At 47.2% G+C, this 6000-nt stretch overlaps 1 protein-coding gene across 2 annotated transcripts in view; it reads left to right on the top strand.

The window, feature by feature from the left end:
- The first annotated feature begins 254 nt into the window (after positions 1–254).
- aass (aminoadipate-semialdehyde synthase) overlaps positions 255–6000 on the top strand; it is a 73838-nt gene continuing 68092 nt past the window's right edge. Inside the window, exon 1 of one of the 2 annotated variants that reach the window (XM_043709191.2) lies at positions 255–386. The gene's annotated coding sequence lies outside the window, so the exon portion shown is untranslated. Of the gene's footprint in view, positions 387–834; positions 963–6000 lie in introns of those variants that run through there. The other variant, XM_043709192.2, reaches the window with a different exon arrangement.

The raw sequence follows: 6000 nt of genomic DNA, 5'->3' as shown, positions 1-6000 counted from the left end.
CAATGCAAAAACACCTGAATGCACGTTCTCCGGCTGGAACACCCTCTACATATTGGCGTGAGAGGGGAAACGGGGAGAGTGTTTCTGGCCGACCACTATCAAAATCAGCAAGAAAGGGTGACCTAACAACAATGTCACCTTGCGCGGAAGAAGTACCATACTGGAATGAGCGAAACAATACAGCAGAGTAAAACCGTGGCCTGTTCTCCAATGCTGGCTGAATATTTCCTGGTGACATCCAGGTCAGTGTGTGCTTATTACTGAGGGGGTAGTGCATTGCGATGACGCACAGTGAGCTGCGTGTGGGAACGCAGCCAGTTTCACATCGCACTGGAAATAGCCTTGATTCCTACTCCCTTTCAAACCCTGCTCTGTTCAACACTGAGGTAAGTATGTTACCCAGAACTTGCAGTTCCTTGCTGGTTTCTCTGAATTCTCCCGCACCCTCCCTGACATTTTAGCAGCGTGAACAATTGGCATATAGAGGGGTTTCACTTTTTTTGGGGGGTGGGGGCTGCGATGCATTGTATTTGATTCTTCAGGCCTGTTGAGTCCTATATTCACTCCCTCCCCCGGCCCATGTTCCAGGGACAGCCGGGAATAGACGGACGGCACAGTCCTCCCCAGGAGCCGGTGCTAGCCTCACGGTCCAAGATCTTTAACAGCCTTGCTCGCCTATATTTAGAATCCTTGCTTCCAGTCCCCCTCCGCTGGACGGGGAAACATTTCCTAACGTGTTTTCACTTCCTGTGCGTAAAAAAAAACGCGATATTTGTCAAGCTACATGTGCAATACTCATTTCTGGTTAAACGCCTGGCATATAGAAAGAATACGGAACGGTAGTAACTTTCTTAAGCAGCCAGCAGAATATTGACTTGCGGCTTAGAATGTGGTGTGAGGCGGACCTAGAAACTCTTCGCTTGGCCCCTCTCTGTTAAACCCCCCCCCGTATTTGAAATCAGGTATTTCTAACAAGCTTTTGTTTCCGAAGTTAGTATCCCTGTAAATGATTCAGTGTCAAGTTTTTTGTTGTTGTTGAATATTGTCACGAGGTTTCACAGGGTTAAAAGTCGTGTCTAATGGCAAATTGTTGTTCTCGTTGTCCTGTGTGTTCTCCTCCCTTTAACTTCATTACACTGCGCCTACTCAGAATTCCCACAATACTCTCCCGTTTGGCTGAAGTGAATGCTGCACATTGTGGATTTGAGCTGGTCCTATTTCCCTCCGCCCCCGTTCTGACTTTTGTATGATCTGTACCAAGTTTTGTAGTTTAATGGGCATTGGAATTCTGCCCATGTTTGGTACTGCCACTAGTCGAGTCCCTTGGGTGTGCTTGAATTTGATCGTGTACTTGGATGAGTAGAGGGGGATGGAATGGGGTGAAATAAACTGAAGACTTCTGACACAACATCAGGATACTCCAAAGCAATTTACAGCCAGTAAGTTCCTTTTGAAGTGCCTGTCAGTGGTCATGAGGGAATTATAAGACTATAAGACATAGGAGCGGAAGTAAGGCCATTCGGCCCATCGAGTCCACTCCGCCATTCAATCATGGCTGATGGGCATTTCAACTCCACTTACCCGCATTCTCCCCGTAGCCCTTAATTCCTTGTGACATCAAGAATTTATCAATTTCTGCCTTGAAGACATTTAGCGTCCCAGCCTCCACTGCACTCTGTGGCAATGAATTCCACAGGCCCACCACTCTCTGGCTGAAGAAATGTCTCCGCATTTCTGTTCTGAATTTACCCCCTCTAATTCTAAGGCTGTGTCCACGGGTCCTAGTCTCCTCGCCTAACGGAAACAATTTCCTAGCGTCCACCCTCTCCAAGCCATGTATTATCTTGTAAGTTTCTATTAGATCTCCCCTTAATCTTCTAAACTCCAATGAATACAATCCCAGGATCCTCAGCCGTTCCTCATATGTTCGACCTACCATTCCAGGGATCATCCATGTGAATCTCCGCTGGACACGCTCCAGTGCCAGTATGTCCTTCCTGAGGTGTGGGGATCAAAACTGGACACAGTACTCCAAATGGGGCCTAACCAGAGCTTTATAAAGTCTCAGTAGCACAACAGTGCTTTTATATTCCAACCCTCTTGAGATAATTGACAACATTGCGTTTGCTTTCTTAATCACGGACTCAACCTGCATATTTACCTTTAGAGAATCCTCAACTAACACTCCCAGATCCCTTTGGCTTTACGAATTTTCTCACCGTTTAGAAAGTAATCCATGCTTCTATTCTTTTTTCCAAAGTGCAAGACCTCGTATTTGCTCACATTGAATTCCATCAGCCATTTCCTGGACCACTCCTCCAAACTGTCTAGATCCTTCTGCAGCCTCCCCACTTCCTCAGTACTACTTGCCTGTCCACCTAACTTTGTATCATCGGCAAACTTCGCTAGAATGCCCCCAGTCCCTTCATCCAGATCATTAATATATAATGTGAACAGCTGCAGCTCCAACACTGAACCCTGCGGGACACCGCTTGTCACCGGCTGCCATTCCGAAAAAGAACCTTTTATCCCAACTCTCTGCCTTCTGTCAGACAGCCAATCCTCAATCCATACCAGTAGCTCATCTCGAACACCATGGGCCCTCACCTTGCTCAGCAGCCTTCCGTGTGGCACCTTATCAAAGGCCTTTTGGAAGTCTAGGTAGACCACATCAACTGGGTTTCCCTGGTCTAACCTCCTTGTCACCTCTTCAAAGAACTCCAACAGGTTTGTCAGGCACGACCTCCCCCTACTAAATCCATGTTGACTTGTTCTCATCCGACCCTGCTCTTCCAAGAATTTAGAAACCTCATCCTTAATGATGGATTCTAGAATTTTACCAACAAATGAGGTTAGACTAATTGGCCTATAATTTTCCATCTTTTGCCTTGATCCTTTCTTGAACAAGGGGGTTACAACAGAGATCTTCCAATCATCCGGGACTTTCCCTGACTCCAGTGACTTTTGAAAGATCTCAACCAATGCCTCCGCTATTTCCTCAGCCACCTCCCTCAGAACTCTAGGATGTATCCCATCGGGACCAGGAGATTTATCAATTTTAAGACCTTTTAGCTTTTCTAGCTTTCCTGAGATATGGTAGATAACTTGCAAAGTTTTCTAATCCACAGGAGAGAAGGATCAGATAACGTGCTCTGAGACTGTTGTTGAAGTAGGTAGGTTAAAACTCTGAATAGAGACTAGAATTTAAAAAAGAGTCTCACTCCTCAGTTGGACTGTGCTTCAGGTTTACTACCTCTTCCCCCTTTCCACAACCCTTGTGTGCACAGCAGCCTTAGTGCTACCTCTTTAAAAAAAAATCACCAGAAAGCTGGAATTGTGGAGCCTTCTGTCAGGTTTTGTTCTCCATACTTCTGCATCACCTTGTCATGATTATCTGCAGATTTAAGTGAGAAACTGTCACTGTGCGGTAGCATAGAGCGCAGTTTGTGACTGAGAATTGTCTGGTGCTCCAGGTTTCTTTCAGACTGTAGTACGGTAGAATGAGTGGGTTGTCTTTTGAGGATTGGTTGTACACAGGCTGGGCTTGTTTCCACTGTGGTGTACAAGAATGAGAGATGGCTTAGACCATAAAACCATAAGATGTAGGAGTGGAAGTAAGACCATTCAGCCCATCGAGTCCACTTCGCTATTTCATCATGGCTGATGGGCATTTCAACGCCACTTACACACACTCTCCCCGTAGCCCTTAATTCCTTGCGAGATTAAGAATTTATCAACCTCTGCCTTGAGGATATTTAACGTCTCGGCCTCCACTGCACTCTGAGGCAACGAATTCCACAGGCCCACCACTCTCTCTGGCTGAAGAAATGTCTCCTCATTTCCATGAAGTGTGTGGGACGCTGAATAGTTTTGACGACGTGAATGTGGAAAGGTTGTTTCTTCTCGTAAATCATTCAAAAAACAAGGGGCACAGTTTTAAAATTTAAAGATTGTCCCTTTTTAAGGCAATGATGAGGTTTTATTTCCCATCTGGCTGTGCAATGTTGGAACACTCTACCTCAGAATGATGGGAATTGAATATGTTTAGGACTGAGGTGGATAGATTCTTGTTTGGCAGGGTAAATGGGAACATGGAATTAAAAACCTTTTGATCAGCCATGATGTAATTGAATGGTGGAACAAGTGTGACAACCCAAATAGTTTTACTCCTATTTCATGTTTGTTTGATAAATGGTTAGTCTGCTCAACCACACCATAAGCGATGTCAGCCAGTTGTCCTCAGTTTTCAATGTTACAAGTGACAGCAGTAACAGAATGTTCCATGCACTGTGATTCCTGAGATATGATACTTTTGTTTCTAGTAGTGAAATATTCTATAGACCACAAGAGCTTTGTGCGGGGCAGGTCATGTTTTACCAATTTGAAAGAATTTTTCGATGAGTGTAGAGCAATAGATGTTGTCTTCATGGATTTGAGGAAGGCTTTTGACAAGGTCCCACATGGTAGGCTCATACCGAAGATTAATTATACATGGCATCCACAGTGACGACCATTTGGATTCAGAATTGGCTTGCCCATGGAAGGCTGAAGATAGTGGTACTTGGATGAAAGTGTACATGGTAAAAACAATGACTGCAGATGCTGGAAACCAGATTCTGGATTAGTGGTGCTGGAAGAGCACAGCAGTTCCGAGGAGCAGTAAAATCGACGTTTTGGGCAAAATCCCTTCATCAGGAATAAAGGCAGAGAACCTGAAGCGTGGAGAGATAAGCTAGAGGAGGGTGGGGGTGGGGAGAAAGTAGCATAGAGTACAATAGGTGAGTGGGGAGGGGATGAAGGTGATAGGTCAGGGAGGAGGGTGGAGTGGATAGGTGGAAAAGAAGATAGGCAGGTAGGACAAGTCATGGAGACAGTGCTGAGCTGGAAGTTTGGAACTAGGGTGAGGTGGGGGAAGGGGAAATGAGGAAACTGTTGAAGTCCACATTGATGCCCTGGGGTTGAAGTGTTCCGAGGCAGAAGATGAGGCGTTCTTCCTCCAGGCGTCTGGTGGTGAGGGAGCGGCGGTGAAGGAGGCCCAGGACCTCCATGTCCTCGGCAGAGTGGGAGGGGGAGTTGAAATGTTGGGCCACAGGGCGGTGTGGTTGATTGGTGCGGGTGTCCCGGAGATGTTCCCTAAAGTGCTCTGCAAGGAAGCGTCCAGTCTCCCCAATGTAGAGGAGACCGCATCGGGAGCAACGGATACAATAAATGATATTGGTGGTTGTGCAGGTAAAACCTTGATGGATGTGGAAGGCTCCTTTAGGGCCTTGGATAGAGGTGAGGGAGGAGGTGTGGATGCAGGTTTTACAATTCCTGCAGTGGCAGGGGAAAGTGCCAGAATGGGAGGGTGGGTTGTAGGGTGGCGTGGACCTGACCAGGTAGTCACGGAGGGAACGGTCTTTGTGGAAGGCGGAAAGGGGTGGGGAGGGAAATATATCCCTGGTGGTGGGGTCATTTTGGAGATGGCGGAAATGTTGGTGGATGATTTGGTTTATGCGAAGGTTGGTAGGGTGGAAGGTGAGCACCAGGAGCATTCTGTCCTTGTTACAGTTGGAGGGGTGGGGTCTGAGGATGGAGGTGCGGGATGTGGACGAGATGTGTTGGAGGGCATCTTTAACCACGTGGGAAGGGAAATTGTGGTCTCTAAAAAGGAGGCCATCTGGTGTGTTCTGTGGTGGAACTGGTCCTCCTGGGAGCAGATACGACGGAGGCAGAGGAATTGGGAATACGGGATGGAATTTTTGCAAGAGGTAGGGTGGGAAGAGGTGTAATCCAGGTAGCTGTGGGAGTCGGTGGGTTTGTAAAAATGTCAGTGTCAAGTCGGTCGTCATTAATGGGTGGCACGGTGGCACAGTGGTTAGCACTGCTGCCTCACAGCGCCAGAGACTCGGGTTCAATTCCCGCCTCAGGCGACTGACTGTGTGGAGTTTGCACGTTCTCCCCGTGTCTGCGTGGGTTTCCTCCGGGTGCTCCGGTTTCCTCCCACAGTCCAAAGATGTG

This window comes from Chiloscyllium plagiosum, unplaced genomic scaffold (genome assembly GCF_037043375.1).
Source record: "Chiloscyllium plagiosum isolate Xiang-an unplaced genomic scaffold, Cpla_swu_hap1 HiC_scaffold_19, whole genome shotgun sequence".
Taxonomy (NCBI): Eukaryota; Metazoa; Chordata; class Chondrichthyes; order Orectolobiformes; family Hemiscylliidae; genus Chiloscyllium; species Chiloscyllium plagiosum.
Note: the sequence above shows the minus strand (reverse complement) of the source record. Positions and strands in the feature narration are given on the sequence as shown.